Raw genomic sequence first — 15,307 nt, 5'->3', positions numbered from 1 at the left:
AGAGACATGAATACATACTTTTTTGATGCATACTGCCAAATTAATACTGTACTGAAGGCTAAAACTTGACACAGTTTACAGCTAACCAGCAAAACAAAAACATGCCGGTGCTATTTTTGATAGCACATGGCAAAATTCCCCTCACAGGGGTTAATGGGTAACAGTATGAAAACCGCAAGAAGCACAGGCTCATCGCAACGAAAACTGCAACAGAAACTATGTTCCTAAACTCAAAACAAGTTCCTAATACACTCACATAGAGCTGCTTATTGGAAACTTAATGTTAACCGGTGCAATAAACAATACGTTTTTGACCACTCAGAGGGTATGTAGTCTGTCAGTTTTTTTTATTATTTGTAATAGTCAATCATAGGCATTATAAGGGTTATAAACTCATTGCACGTTGATCATGAATTTTATGCAAGTGGCGACTCCTAAAGGAGGTGTTTTTGTGTTACCTGTAGACTGCAATGTCAAGTGATCAAAGCTCAACCTGTGTGATTTTTCCCTGCAGTGTGCAATGCAGGGTGGAAGGCTTGTGTTACCTGTAGAGTGCAGTGTTGAACGCTCTACCTACAGAACTTTTCCCTGGGGACTGCAGTGCAGGGTTGGAGCTCTGGAAAGAGCTGTTTTCACTGTCCAGTCACTGTTTCCGTCTCATGTCTAGCCCTCTTGGTCATCCTTGCTGTGATCCTCTTCTTTATCGTTATCCGCTTTCCTTGAGATAAAATTGACACTGCAGTTCTGGTATGAAGGCCGCCATCTCCTTTAGATCTTTAAATTTGGTGGGAGCCACTTTTGATAAGGCAAAATAGAGGAGATCAGGAGTTGGTTTGGCATTAGTTAGGAGTCTGTGTTGGTGTCAGATGTTAACGTTCTTCCAGGATTTATCCCTGGCAAATCCATACCAAAGCCAGACTTCATTGGAACTTTGAGAAACAGTGATCAAAAACGGCAGAGAAAACAGTTTTGGATTGCAAGACGTTTGTTACATTTATTCAAAACAAATGTTCACAGCAGCTTATCAGTACCAGAACAACAGCATGACAACTTATTTATGTTCTATTCTGTTGGCTATCTGAAAACCAAATGGAAGAATCTAAACCAGATACAGTTTTGGGTATTGCTAAACTAGTACAGTTTAGGTATATACATATGTTGACATCATAGAAAGAGAAAAGTGAGAAACATTAAAGACTGGACTTTTTTTGAATTCATGTGGAAGAAAAGAATCAAATATCCCATGCCAGAATCCCACCCTGCTATTATCAATTAACTATTACCCATGTACCTGGACTTGAGGAAGGATGTCCAGTCTTAAAAGTCCAACTGTTTCATCTCGAGGGAGACAAATGGTTTAAGCTGATTTGCCTCCCTAACCACTTTGAACCAGTTTTCGGGAAGGTAAACTGTGGCGCTCTTTTTCCTCTTCTCAATCTGGCCAAAACAGTGTCTTAAAAGAAACGTCTGTCCCCTTACAAGATACTTGTGGTCAAATACCTCGTACACACCAGTTTGGTGGAGCCCTGTGTAAAGACTGATGACAATGCAGTTTTTGTTGTGGCCTGAGCAGCCGTCAGAGTAACTTACAAGTGACCTGTAAAGACAGAGGTAAATGTGGTGTTATATAAACAATAGCCCCCATAATGTCCAAAAACATCTTTTTGTACAAAATTGAGGCTATTGTGTTTATTATCCTTCAAATGTTTTTTGCAACATGCGCAGTTTTGAAAATTGGGGAATATCATTTGGATATTCCCCAGTTGAGCTAGAGGAATATTCAGTCGTGACACGTTTAGACCAATCAATAATATATCCACGAGAATGAAAGAACAAATAAGCCACAACTAGTATTCAGCAAAAATGCATGTGTGAGCTTTGTAGTTCTGGAAAAACAAATGTCACTTTGCCTAATAACACTCCTGTTTATATTACTTGTAAGTGGAAATTCTATTTGTCAGATTATGGAGAACACTAAGTTGAAAGTCAGAATTCTGCTTTCTATCCTCCGAGTTTTAGTGATTTTAAATTTTAACGCGTGGTTTGGGACCAGCACTAGTTACCGTCGCCCAATTAAATCAGTTTACAATTTTTAAAACTAGGTGTTTACTCAAATAAAGCTTGTCATTTTGGCACTACAAAACTCTTGAAAATCCCTCCCCAAAAATACTGTGTTCAACAATTCCTTGGCAGTTTTCTGGATGCAAGATCTGTAAAGGAAATAACTGAAACATACCTCACTCCTGTGTTAAACTCGGTGAGGAATCGATGTAAGCAGGAAGCAACTTCCACTGACCCACGTTTTGTCTTGGTCTCGTGCCACATAAACATGTAACCCTGGTTGGCCAAACCGTCATGGATTCCAAAGTTGTATGTCTACAACTGGCACCTATAAAACATGTCATTGTGCTGCACATTGGGGGTTTGGAGGTTTTGTTGGAAATCATGTCTGCCCAGGTAGTGCATACAAGTAAAATTGCTGAAATCCCAAAGTTAATTTTGTTTAATCCCGAGTATGATTAGGGACAATAAGATGACGCCAAGTACTATTACCAGTTAAACTATAACAAATTTTCTAGGAATATATGAGACAAAGTAAAGCCAGATGTCTGTCGCCAATGACAAAATAGCTACCAATCTGGTGAAAATAGGGCATGCTAAAACCTCTCGTAGTTAAAAAAATGAACCAATTAGAGCCAGTGTGTTACTTTATCTTTAGATTCCTTTGTGATCCCGTTTGGACGGTTTCCATGACGTCTGCACTGGTCTATAGGGCAGGCTTTTGACCTGATCATTTTCACACAACCCAAAGTGATGCCATATATGGAGATGAATGTCTCCCTATAAACTTCAACAACAAATGTAGAATAAATTAGATATAAATAGGCAACTGGCTGAATTTTGCAAAACATACCATTACGTTAAAAGAAAACAAGCCATGTCTCCAGATTAAAAAAACTTCATGTATGCTGATGAACCTTTAGCCCATAATCATAAACAATTTCTGCAAATATTTCTGTTTTCAAAAATTTGTAATGATATTATCATTACTGATATTACCCTGATATCTTACTGTTAAGTGACACTGATCAAGGACACAAATCAGCTGGGACAAAAATTTCCTTGTTCCAAGAACGATTAGTCAAGTAATGTCTTTGTCAAGTAATATATGTACTATTCAGTGACATTTTCTATCCTTCTCCACTGAGATAGTCGATGTGAATGACTTTTAATGTGACCAGTGGAATGTTTCTTTTTAAAGATATCAACATTTTTAGAGCACAAAGTATTTGTGATAAGGACAACAAAATCTAAACTGCAAAGGCCTTCAATGATTTTAAAACTTAGCAAAACTTTTTTACATACCTGTGTTTGAGCCATGTTTGAAGTTTGTACCTAATAGCAGTAATTTTTCAATGCTCGTGGTTTGTGTGCACATTTGCTTGGAGAAGTGGTCACTCTTCCTGGTTTTACCCCGCCTTCAGTGTCTACAGTCTGGAGTCCCTTGGCAAAGGCATTTTTGCAGAAATTTCATTTCCATCTATAAAAACAAAAATAGACATTTGTTAAAAACCTAAAGCTTCTAGGATAAACAATAAAAATTACAAAAAGCTTGGTACACAAGTGAAACAATGATTTTTCTTTTTTGCTCTAGTATGTATGCTAAGCTCCATGCCACAACAATATCTAGCCAAGATTTCTAGCATAATATGAACTGAAGCAAAAGGTTGTAGTATTTACCTGCAAAGTTTTGAAATAACTTAAAAGCCTACAAAAAAGACAGAATACCAACTTTTGAACCTGTTTATTAGCTCTTCTCATGCTGGCTGATTCCTGATTGCTGGTTTATCCCAAAGCAACGATGACCATTGCGTCCCTTTGAAATACAGTATACAGCTCATGAAACAACCTGAAAGAGCCTTCAAAGTGTTCTCAGACAAACAAATCTCAAGACTGAAGGAAAAATTTCTGGAGATTGAGTCTGCAAAAGGTTATTGTAATCGATCACTGTCTTATTTATAGAGAGTAACACCTAATAGTCACACAACCAATTAACCGTTGGCCCTCTTCAAGTGCCACAGTAAGACCTGCAAGTGCCTGTCTGATTTTGTAAATAGTTTTTATGCCCCCTTCCATCGAGTGGTTTTCAATCATATTGACTACACGACTGATTTAAGCTGACAGTCAAGCTCTATTTGCTAGAGCGCTTAAAAGAAAGACAGCAACCTGCTGGGATAACACGATGTAATTTGGCCATGTGTCATGGCCGCTTTTAATTGATAAATTACTAACTAATAATTGACTACATCATAAAATAATAATCATTCATAAAGTACATAAAGTCATCATACCAATGATTTAAAAGTAATTTAAGCTCTAGTGGTGAGGGCCACGAAAAAGGCCAGAAGGTCGCTGTTAAGTGGCCACCTGCACCCGAGGACTGTTGGCAAACTTTGAGACATCATAAATATAAACGAAGAGTAACACCAGAAAACATTAAGGATGCGACAACACAGCACCTGTATGTGTTATCAATTGCACTAATTTATAGCTAGGGTGTTTAGAAGTCAGTGGCGAGACTAGGCATTCCTATATATTCAAGGAAAGTGTTTGATTTCCAGCGACCTAACAAATGAATCTGAGAGTCTGAAAAACCTTTGGCGGCTGCCCAGCTTGCTGCACCAACATGAAAACTATGTGACCTGTATAAAGAAGCATCTAGGTAGTTAAACTGTAAGGCATTATTAAGTTGTGTAATAAAGAATGATCTAGAAATTGGTCTCCCATTGGGTCAGCAAAATAGGGGACCTGGAGTATGTCCTCTTAGCGAGATATAATCTACAGTATTGTGCAAAAGTAATGAGAGCGTAATTCAAAGAAATTGGTGAATTTCGGGGCTTTTCTACGAAAAATGCCAAAGTCTTGTTCACCTCGAAAGTTCAAAGAAAATTCAACTAATTTTCCCGCTGTCCGTTGTTTTAGTTGATGTGAATTTTCGAGCAGTAATTTATGTCCACTGATAATTTGGCCCAATTTTTCGACTGAAAATTCGCTCTCCTTGAATTTTCCTTCGAACTTTCTAGCAAAAATTCACTGTGTTCCTTAAGTTTCCCATCGATTCCCAGTAGTAAGATGAATTAAGCCAGAGCAAAACAAGAACATGCACAATAAAAACGTTAATATCATTGTGAGTGATAGTAATATCTCAAAGCCTTTCTCACAAACATACCTTGCTTATGTCCAGAAAAAGCTGATATCACTTTGTTTGTTGCAGTCTTAAAGCTCGCAAGCTCAAATGGTCTGTTTGCCAACCTGTTTTTATTGAACAAGAAATGCTACTCGCGGAAGTACTCGCGTCTTCCTAATTCACTCTTCTTAAACTTGAGATTTTCTCTTGATAACATCGCTTCACCGGAACACTCCATAACATTAAACTTCGTACACCATATTGAAACGATACGAATTAGTGCTTAGTAGCCAAGCTTTGAAATGTGGAGAGGAGTCTGGGCATCACAACACACAAGAGGACACCTATTTACTTTAGAGGGATACTACGTACCATCAAGATCTTTGAACAACTACAGCAGGAGAAAAACTTCACACATACGAGTAGTTGGACAATCCAATGGATAAATGTTGCTGTAAAAGTGATAGCAGATGCAGCTAAACTAGAAGAACTAATAATGATAATTATTTACAATGCTAATAATTTTATCAAAAAGGATCAACAGTGCATTATAATTCTCAAATATTAAATATTTTAACGCTATTGCCAATGGTATTAATACCACTAAAAGTAATTACAATACTGATAAAGAAATAAAATTGGCTCAGCAATAATTACAGTACTCTTTTTCACTATTTACAATACTAACAAAGTTGGAGTTTTTACCTACATATTATTTCTGTACTGACTTTCAGGTAGATGATTTGAAAATAATTACGCGAATTTCCACAAAAATTATTTACAAAATGGTACTAGAAGCTAGCACGTGAGGTGATTGTTACTCACAGTGATTTCCTTGCGAAAAATTCTAAGGGATTTGTGTGAGAACTTGGCTGTCGCGCATATATTGCAATAGGGCGTTGACAACTGCGAGGTAGTGTATTGATCTGTTGGATTCCAGAAACCCGAGCCCACGTCTCTCTAACCTTAATCACCTCTACATAGCTGAATTGTAGCTTCCTCGCCTTGCCCACTCAGAAAACCCTACACCGAAAACATTTTGACTAAAATAACACGAGTATTGATGGTTGGGTCCCTAGTGTATGGCGTGACCAACTTTTGAGCCTTCTTGTTGATTGTTTAACAAACAGAGTTCTTGCTGCTTATTTAGAACTTAAATGTTTAAAAGGGAAATAGGAAAAAAACATGATACGACAAAAAAAAAAAAAACTGGGAAACCGACCAATATGCAGAAAATGGAAGTGTTGATATTTATAATTTCGGAAAAAGTTATATTTATGACAGTTCAGTGTCACTACAATTCCAACTCGCGCCGGATCTGTTGCCTTGTCCGGATGGCAGTGGCCTCTGTTGTTAAAACATCGTTGTCATCTTCATCTTCATCGTCATCTGCATGTTGAGATTCTTCAACTGTATCGCATAGCAGTCTACCAGTTCTATTGAGGTTTGATAGCCTGCTGAAATAGCGGGAAATCTGTACAGTTGTCAACCACTCTTTTTTCTGGAATCTCTTCCTGCTACTGTCTCGCAACCCCTTCATGCGCATTGCTACATCTCCCGAATTAGCATTGTGGCCTTTCTCTTCCACCAGAAGGAACACCTCCAGCAAATAGTTCCTCACATTTTCGGAGAAGTTTATGGCATTTCTGACCTTTTTAAGGGCCCATCCTTCCTCTGCAGAAGGCATGTTTTGATTGTCAGGTTGGTCAGCAGTGGCTGCAGCCGAGGTGGAAGGCACAGATTAAAGATATCCACCAGCCAAGGACTGGCAGGTTTCTGCCCATTTGCACTTGACCTGGTCATATTGAGTCTCCCGTACTTTATAAGGTACTTTCCCACATCGAGATGCCTCTACAAAGCAGCAAATGACTGATATGCTTTGATGCATCCTTCCTCGGGGCAAGCGAATGGGACCCTGTCTTCATCTTCTTCCCCTTCACACTGGGTGGCGGGATCTGGCTGAGAGGGGCTGGGTTCAACAGGAGATGGTGGTACAGGTCTCACCAGTGTCAAGGTTCCCACTTCCTCGGTTGGTCTTCCAAATGGTAATAAAATGGTAAGATTTGTTGCTCCCTGTGGAGTACCCAACTGTGCTAGCATAGTTAGGGTAAAGAATTTTCCAGGTCCAATGTTGTACGCCCGCCATGCCCTCAGTCCTCTTTCCTCTTGAGAAAAGTTGTTCAGGGACTGTACGCCTGTCATAGTGTGTTTGTGCATCGTAGTGTGCAAAGTAGTTTGCACCTTACAGACTGACGCATAGCACCCCTTCACGCCGCCATGAGACTTGATAGCTGCCTTCATACAAGCTGCTGCTTCCACATCGTTTCCCTCGTTCACAAATGGCCTAATGTGACTCTTTATTGAGGCGATCCAACGGTCACATATATCCTTTCCCGCCGGAGGCTCACTAAAGTCATAGCGTGCAACTCTAACTCCACTGCGCTCCCCAAGGTTTGGTAACGAGAGCAACAGGAAAGCGGTATGAAATATCACAGTGAGAGTCACAGTGCGAGGCAAAGGAACAGGAAAGATTAGACATTGTTTTCACAATGTAAAGGTCACGAAGAAAATGACTTTGTTGTGCCAAGGTCCCACTTACAATCGCAGACAAATTTGTTTACTTTTCAGTGTAGGCATAATTATTTGGCACACAAAACATCACAGTTCATGTTTCGCTGAAGTTTTTAAACAATAAGTTCAAGAACAATTTCACAAAAATTATTTAATAATAGTTGTTAAGAAATGCTGTTAAAAAGAAAAAGGAAAGGGACTTTGAAATAAACAAGGCGAGGAAGTGTTTTATTTAAGCTGAAAATGGACAGTAACTATGAATGTCCATAATTTTCTGTCTTGGCTTATTGGAGTAATAGTTTTCTGAATTTTTTCAGGGAATGTCGGGTTAATTTCTTTGTTCCAAGTTCAGGGTCATGAAATTGTTCTTGAACTTACTATTCAAAAACCTCAGTGAAACATGAACTGGGATATTTCGTGACGCCATATAATTATCTTTGCGCCAAAAAGTAAACAAAGCAAGAAACCTTGGCGCATCAGTGAAAATGTTTACAGTAGGAATAGTAATTTATTTCCCCCTTTCAATCAATTTTTTTGCCCGTTTTTTTCGTTTTATGCTGTGATGTTCTCAAGTCTCTCAGTGAATGTGCAAACGATATAACGCACGTGAAAATTATCGCTCGGCTCATACACGTTATGTATGCGTAATAACACTGTACGGTATTGAAAAATAATTTTTTTCCTTGGGTAAGTCAGCCTTAATGTATATTTTTCTTTCATTATTCCAGTGAATTTTAGAGGGGGTCGGTAAGGGGGTAAGTAGGGGGTCCGTTGACCAGGGGTCAGTGTTTCATCATAGCCCCTCTGTTACGCGTTGTGATGCCCAGACTCCTCTCCACATTTCAAAGCTTGGCTACTAAGCACTAATTCACATCGTTTCAATATGGTGTACGAAGTTTAATGTCATGGAGTGTTCTGGCGAAGCGATAATGTTATCAAGAGAAAATCTCAAGTTTAAGAAGAGTGAATTAGGAAGACGAGAAGGTATAACAAGTGAAAATTTGTTATCTAAAGACTTTTAAATGCATTTGAAGGTTCGCAACAGCCGCTGTATCAGTGTTCTGAAACCGCACTTGGTTGTCTTTGTTTTTATACCAATTAGAACTTCACTGGAACGTCAAACTTTATTGTCTTTACATTGCTTTTCAATATTTGAGCTTCCATCTTGGGGTTATGGCTAATCTACGGGTGCGGTTTATGCAGGAACTTTTATGATGTCAGTCATTAAACTAAAATCTTGTGCAAGATGTGTAGGGTTTGAGCTCGATCTGCGAGCAAAAAATGGCAGGTCCCAAAAATTTTTTTGATAATTCGTACAGACCAAAGGTGGAACTGAACCGTGGTATAGATATCTCTTTGAGAGGGACTTGGCCACAGGAGATATTTGGCCTGAAAATCACCATACTTTGCTATGCCATTTTACATGGGTAGTTATTAGCTTACATTGATTGACAGGTAATCAATCAAATTACATGAAACTCATGTAGGACTAATCTACACTCATGTATAGCCACAACTGAATTGGATGAATTGCTCAGGTTTAAGAGCCCCCTACTTTTACCCTCATTTAGTGTAGTATTTGGTGTAACTCCCCTCAGAAAATTGCAATTTTGAAAGCGTTTTGGCTTTTTGAGTTATTGGGTATGCCCTTCAATCTGGCCAAGTTTCACTGAAATCGGTAAGATGGCATGTATCACCTCTGCCTGGTCCTCTGGTGGACATGCTCTTAAGTACAATATTGGCATCCACTGCAATCCAAGATAACAGTTCTTTCCACAAGGAACTCGTTGATTCACAAAAATACAATAAATGCTGCAGTAAGAGATTGTATTTCTTGAAGAGAAACCTTTTTACGCTTTAGCAAGTCTTGCAACGTTCCTACATTTCTCTAACTTGTTGTGTGGAAGACGAGCTTCCATTTGATATGTATCCAGCTCAATACCCATGAAAGAAAACAGTATGCGGACCTATGGTTTTTGTGGGGGCTTCAGCCTCCACTATGCTACTGTCGGCAGAATTTATTTGTCTACGTGTCGCATATCGCGAGGCCTTCTGGGAGGAATTGGGTAGGCTTATATGACCTGCCGTTCAATACGGTGGCCATTGCTGTTTTGAGTACATGTAATTAGCGTCGCGAGTTGGTTGCAGTTTTCAAGGTAAATTATTTTCCATTTTGTAAATTGCTTTGCCTCGTTTTTGTTATAGATTATCTTTCTTCCTGCACTGCCCTCGAGAAGTGTGTACTCTTTGTTATTTCACATAGATCTTCGTGAGAAAATTTCTTCGGCGGTTCAAGACTTGTTTTGTTTACGCAAGCCATTAACTTATCCAGGCTCGGCTCATGTTCAGTGTGGATTGCACGGGAGAAGTATTCGCTTTTGCAAGCACTCACCTTCTTTACCCAAACGAGTGTCAGTTATTGGACTCTACTGTTATCACGTAAATCGTATACATGTACCTGTACTGTACAGTCATATTGAGCAGCTGTGAATGCAGTCAAACTGCTGAACTTACATGTGCTGGAGCTGTTTGTTAACTACATAACAATAGTAACTGCGAGTACGCGGACATCAATTGAACAATACCGGTCGAGGAAGCGAAGGATGCCTTATCACATGTTCAACAGGGGTGGATTCTTACCATGTCCTAGCTAAATGTGTTTTACTTGACAACATTGAAACAAATTCTACATCCCATTGCTTGTAAGGGAAAGTGAATGATGTGGAGAACAATCCAGGCCCAGCAGTATTCAATAAAACTAATCCAACAACCACTGTGTCTGCTGGCCACAAGTCAAGGAACTGACAGAAGCACACTTTGGTGAACATTGGTAAGCATTGCGTTGCAAATTATGTTCACTTGATTATTGTTAAAATTTACAATCAAATAGAAAACACTGTGCTCTGAATATGCCTATTGGATCGAGCCTATACAGTTCTGAAAGATATTAATTCTGTACAAAAATGTGTATTTGCCGTTAACTGTTACAATGAGGTTAACTAATATTCCAGGAATAGTTTCGGTTTTTGCCAGAATGTACATTCAATGCAACGTAATGCGATTTAATACATTGTTCATTATTTTTACTCCTGACATAAAACAATGCCCAATATACGTCTCTTAAAAATTCACTTGCAGAAGCATCAAGTTTAAACAATGTAAATTATAACTGTGATTGTGTTTGGATATCTAATCTTATTTGGCATAGATCTTGTAATTTTAAATCGCCTTTTTCTCCTTAGTTTTAGTTTCAATTGAGAAGAGAAGTGTACTTGTGTATATAGTGCGTCAAACATCAAAGACCACATTCCATCACATTTCTGACACCTCAAATTTTGTCACAAATTCTCAGCTGTGAGTGATCCCTGATTGCTGGTTTATCCCAAAGCAATGATGACCATTGCGTCCCTTTGAAATACAGTATACAGCTCATGAAACACAGTGGTTAAACACAGTATTTCATGCTGGATGTATTACACCATTGTTACTACAATTGTTGTTTGTTACAGTTTTAAAGACGTTAGAGCACAGCTTTGACATATTTTTAATTTAACTTCGAGGATTTGCCTGGGATACCCCTTTCATTTGGGAGATACACTTTGGTCAGCATCGAAGAGCTTAAAAACCTACTATATTTGCAATTGTCTTGCTCACAAACATGGACTGGTCCTTTCAAAATGAAAGGTGTAATGCACATATCTTGATTTGTGGTTGTCAAGCTGATATGCAACAAGTTCAACACGACCAGGAATGTGATTACAGTGAATGAATGTGTGTACAAGAAATTCTCCTAAAAAAGCTAATAACAGTTGCATTGTGTTCATCAAATAACATTGAATTAATTAACTTCCCACTGTGAATAGCATGATAAGAAATGTTATCATTTTGTATTTTAAAACAGATCCAACTGATCAAAGTAGTATCGGGTTTGACAAAACAATTATAACAACTTCAATGAGATACATCTGCACCAGGTCATGTGAGCAAGAACCAAGAATCAGAACTTTTGAGATTAGGATACAGGAAACAACTTAGAATGAAAGAGAGGAATATTTAATATTAAATTTTAAATATGCAAGGTTTTAAGGCAGGGGTTTAGGGATGGGCCTGTTTTCTTACACTGTATTTTACTGCTAAGAAAAGGTTTCACAAATTTCTTTATAGCAACCCAACAACTGGAAGAAACATCAGCAATGAACAAACTTGTAGTCTTAGAGATGCAAATTATAGGACAAAATACAACTTGTGAGTCAAATTATACCAAATTATGAGGAAGGCATATACATCAGGACTGTAGCAAGAAACAGGTGCAGCTAGGCATTTGCCTGGGTAAAAAGTTGGAATTTATCTTTTTATTTCAGGTTGCTGTAAGAGGCTCTGCTTTACAAAAATAAATAAATATCAGACAAGTGGACCTTTTTTCTGACAGTGCTTTCTTTCTCGCCATAGCCTCAGTAATCTTTCCATCTACATTGTACCTATGGCCCTGTAGATGCTCACCTTTTCAGCACACAAGGCTTCTATGACATTTTCCCTGACATGATGCCTTCTCAGAAATTCACCTTCCTGAAGAGTTAGTAAATCAGGTCAAAGATAACAAAACAATTCTTAAGTGATAATTCTCCAAGCTATTAGTAATGTAACAATTCCAGCTTTTGATGTTCGTAAAATTTAGAATCTAGCCTGTGTAGCAAGTGTTTCTGTGGGGTTGGGGAGCAAAGAAATACTGAAGAACGGGATTTTCCGTGTCCCATTTTTTGCATGGTAATTCTTTGCTCCTGAACCCTACGGAAATGCTTGCTACGCAGGCTATTCAGAATCTGACCTGAAACATTTTGCATGTTTCCTTAGGAAGTAAGGTATGATGCCTTGCAAAATTAATCCTTTGGAAATACTGACAATAATTTTCATATATTAAATAAATGATATAGATAATCACTCAATAGCAAATAACTGCTGTTTTTTATGATAACTTGTAAATTGAGTTGCCTTTCATAACCCACTAAATGAAGGCAATCTGTTTTAGAGAAATTTGATTAACTATGGATTTATGGAGTCATCAAAACGTTGTGTTAGACTTCTTTTGCTTATTTTTGCCCTTAAATGATTCCACTGGCACAAATAAATTTGATTATGGTAACGACATATGACCATGATGGTAGGATGGTAGGCTGTGATCTGACACCCGAGCACATAATCTTCCCGCCATAACAAACAAAACAAGATCGCATCATAAACCACATATACTTTGAATAAAGAAATATATTTTTTCAATAAAGGGTCTTGTCACATGCAAAGGTACAAGTCCAGATACAGTACATGGTACTTTTAACCATTAGTATGTTAAATCTCAAGTATAAGGCCCTTTTAAATCGTTCCAAAACACATCACAGCCGGCTTGTCAAAACCCACCATTTGATATTCATTTGATTTCCACGAAACTTTAACTTCCAAGACCAAGATGTTTCCTTCCCTAATTGTAAAGGTTTATTTAAATGCTATGGGGAAACAACTCCTACATTCTTTTACCATAAATCAGGATAGAAAGGTGTCACTTTACTCACCTGGTTAACCTCATCAGTCATGATATTCGCAATTGACACAGAAGCACGTGGGGAAGCCCGGAGCGAGTTACATGACTGGAAGTGGGAAGACAATGACAGGGATAATTCAGAGCTGACAGCGAATAAGTCTTAGCAAAAGCGAATAAGGTTTTAGTGACAGCAAATGAAATTTAGCAAATTAATTTCTAGCGACAAGGATTTTTTTGTGGTGAATGTGAGTTATAAACTTAAGCGACAGCGAATAAAATTTAGCGACAGCCAATTGAGTTTAGTGACAGCAAATGAAATTTAGTGAATGCGAATTAAGTTTAGCGACAGCAAATAGAATTTAGTGACAGCGAATTGAAGTTTAGCGACAGCAAATTAAGTTTAGCGACAGCAAATTAGATTTAGCGAATATTGAAACAAATGGACGACCATAACATTTCACCAGATTTCTTAAGGGTGAATATGCGAAGTAACTGTGACCAGGATAAAAGAACATTATAGCAAAGGCTGAGAAATCTACAGGACATTTACTGAGTAAAATATTCAAGTATGTACAGGAAACAAACAAAAATCAGTAAATCGGCAACATGTTTAGCAAACCCAAAAAAATGAGATGCCACCAGGAACATGCTATACTGCCAGAGATAGTACAAAAAATCGGCCCTGACAAAATTAAACTGTTAAAAATCAAAGTGCTTACTAAAAGCACAAAGGTAAATGCCTCATAGATCTGACCTGTTTGAAGCAGTCATTGCAGCAAGTCCTTCCCAAGGGTAATACACTGTAATGCAAACAAAATGGCACCTCTATAACTACGGTAGAGAGCGTAGTTGCCCTGATCATTAAGTTGAAATTTGTCTCTCTTCAAGATAGTGATCTTAGGCTCGCGCAGGCCTTTGTGTCGCCAGAATGCAGTGAACAACAACGGTTCAAGAACCACGTCCAGGTAGTTATTCAATGTGTCTACAGAAGAGTTATACCGTGGACAATGGGAAGGGACTGTCGCTCTGTGGATGACCTGACAGAACACTATAAAGGCTACATTGGACTCCTTGAGAAGTTTACAAACTAAACTCTGGATAGAGGAACCCACGGTTTTGGGCAATGCCCAGCCTCACATAGGTCATTAGACCCAATCTCTAAGACAACAATATCGGGCTGCAAAGCTCTAACGTGGTCCAGAATTTTAGCGACAGTTCGTCCCCCAATCTCCAAAAAGTGAATTTCTACTGAGGACAAATCAAGTCCGGGAAAAGTTCCAGAATCAAGGCCTTCATGCAGGAAAAATTGAAAACGTCTCACAAATGAGTGCCCCAAAATAAGAACTTTTTTCTTGCTATTTGTAGCAAAAATACAAGAGAAATATATCTGTTACAGATATATATGGTATATAAAAGGAGAAAGTACCAGACAGGAAAAAATACCAGAAAGTCCTGTAAATTTCAAATCATATTTCGATGAAAGAAACTGTAACTCCATATTCTTGGATGCAATACTAGAAAGTGAAGTAGCAAAAGCAATAGGTCAATTAAAAGTTACAAAGTCATGCGGTTATGATGAGATGTCCCCAAAAGTTATAAGAGGAATTTCAAATCACATAGTTAAGCCTTTGACACACATACAATCAATCCCTTCTTACTGGCTTTATTCCAGATGAACTAAAAATAGCAGTTGTAACACCAATATGTAAATCAAGTGACAAAGAATCATTCAGTAACTATAGACCAATGTCTGTTCTACCGTGTTTTTCAAAAATATTGGAAAAGCTTATGTATAAGAGGATTGTTAAGTTCCTAGATAAACAAAATATTTTGAGTGAAAGTCAATATGGATTTGGTAAAAAGCGCTCAACAAATCTTGCCATTTTAGAACTTGTGACAAAAATATCAAAAGCAATTGATGATAATGAATTTACCATGGGTGTATTTCTAGATCTCTCCAAAGCATTCGATACTGTGGATCATTTTATTTTACTTCAAAAACTAGAACACTATGG

General features: G+C 38.1%; 1 pseudogene; it reads right to left on the bottom strand.

The window, feature by feature from the left end:
* Positions 1 to 6,482: 6,482 nt before the first annotated feature.
* On the bottom strand, positions 6,483 to 7,717 carry LOC149099363 (uncharacterized; annotated as a pseudogene).
* Positions 7,718 to 15,307: the final 7,590 nt, after the last annotated feature.

Source organism: Orbicella faveolata, unplaced genomic scaffold (assembly GCF_042242905.1).
Source record: "Orbicella faveolata isolate gen_17 unplaced genomic scaffold, um_ofav_v1 contig_46, whole genome shotgun sequence".
NCBI lineage: Eukaryota > Metazoa > Cnidaria > Anthozoa > Scleractinia > Merulinidae > Orbicella > Orbicella faveolata.
Note: the sequence above shows the minus strand (reverse complement) of the source record. Positions and strands in the feature narration are given on the sequence as shown.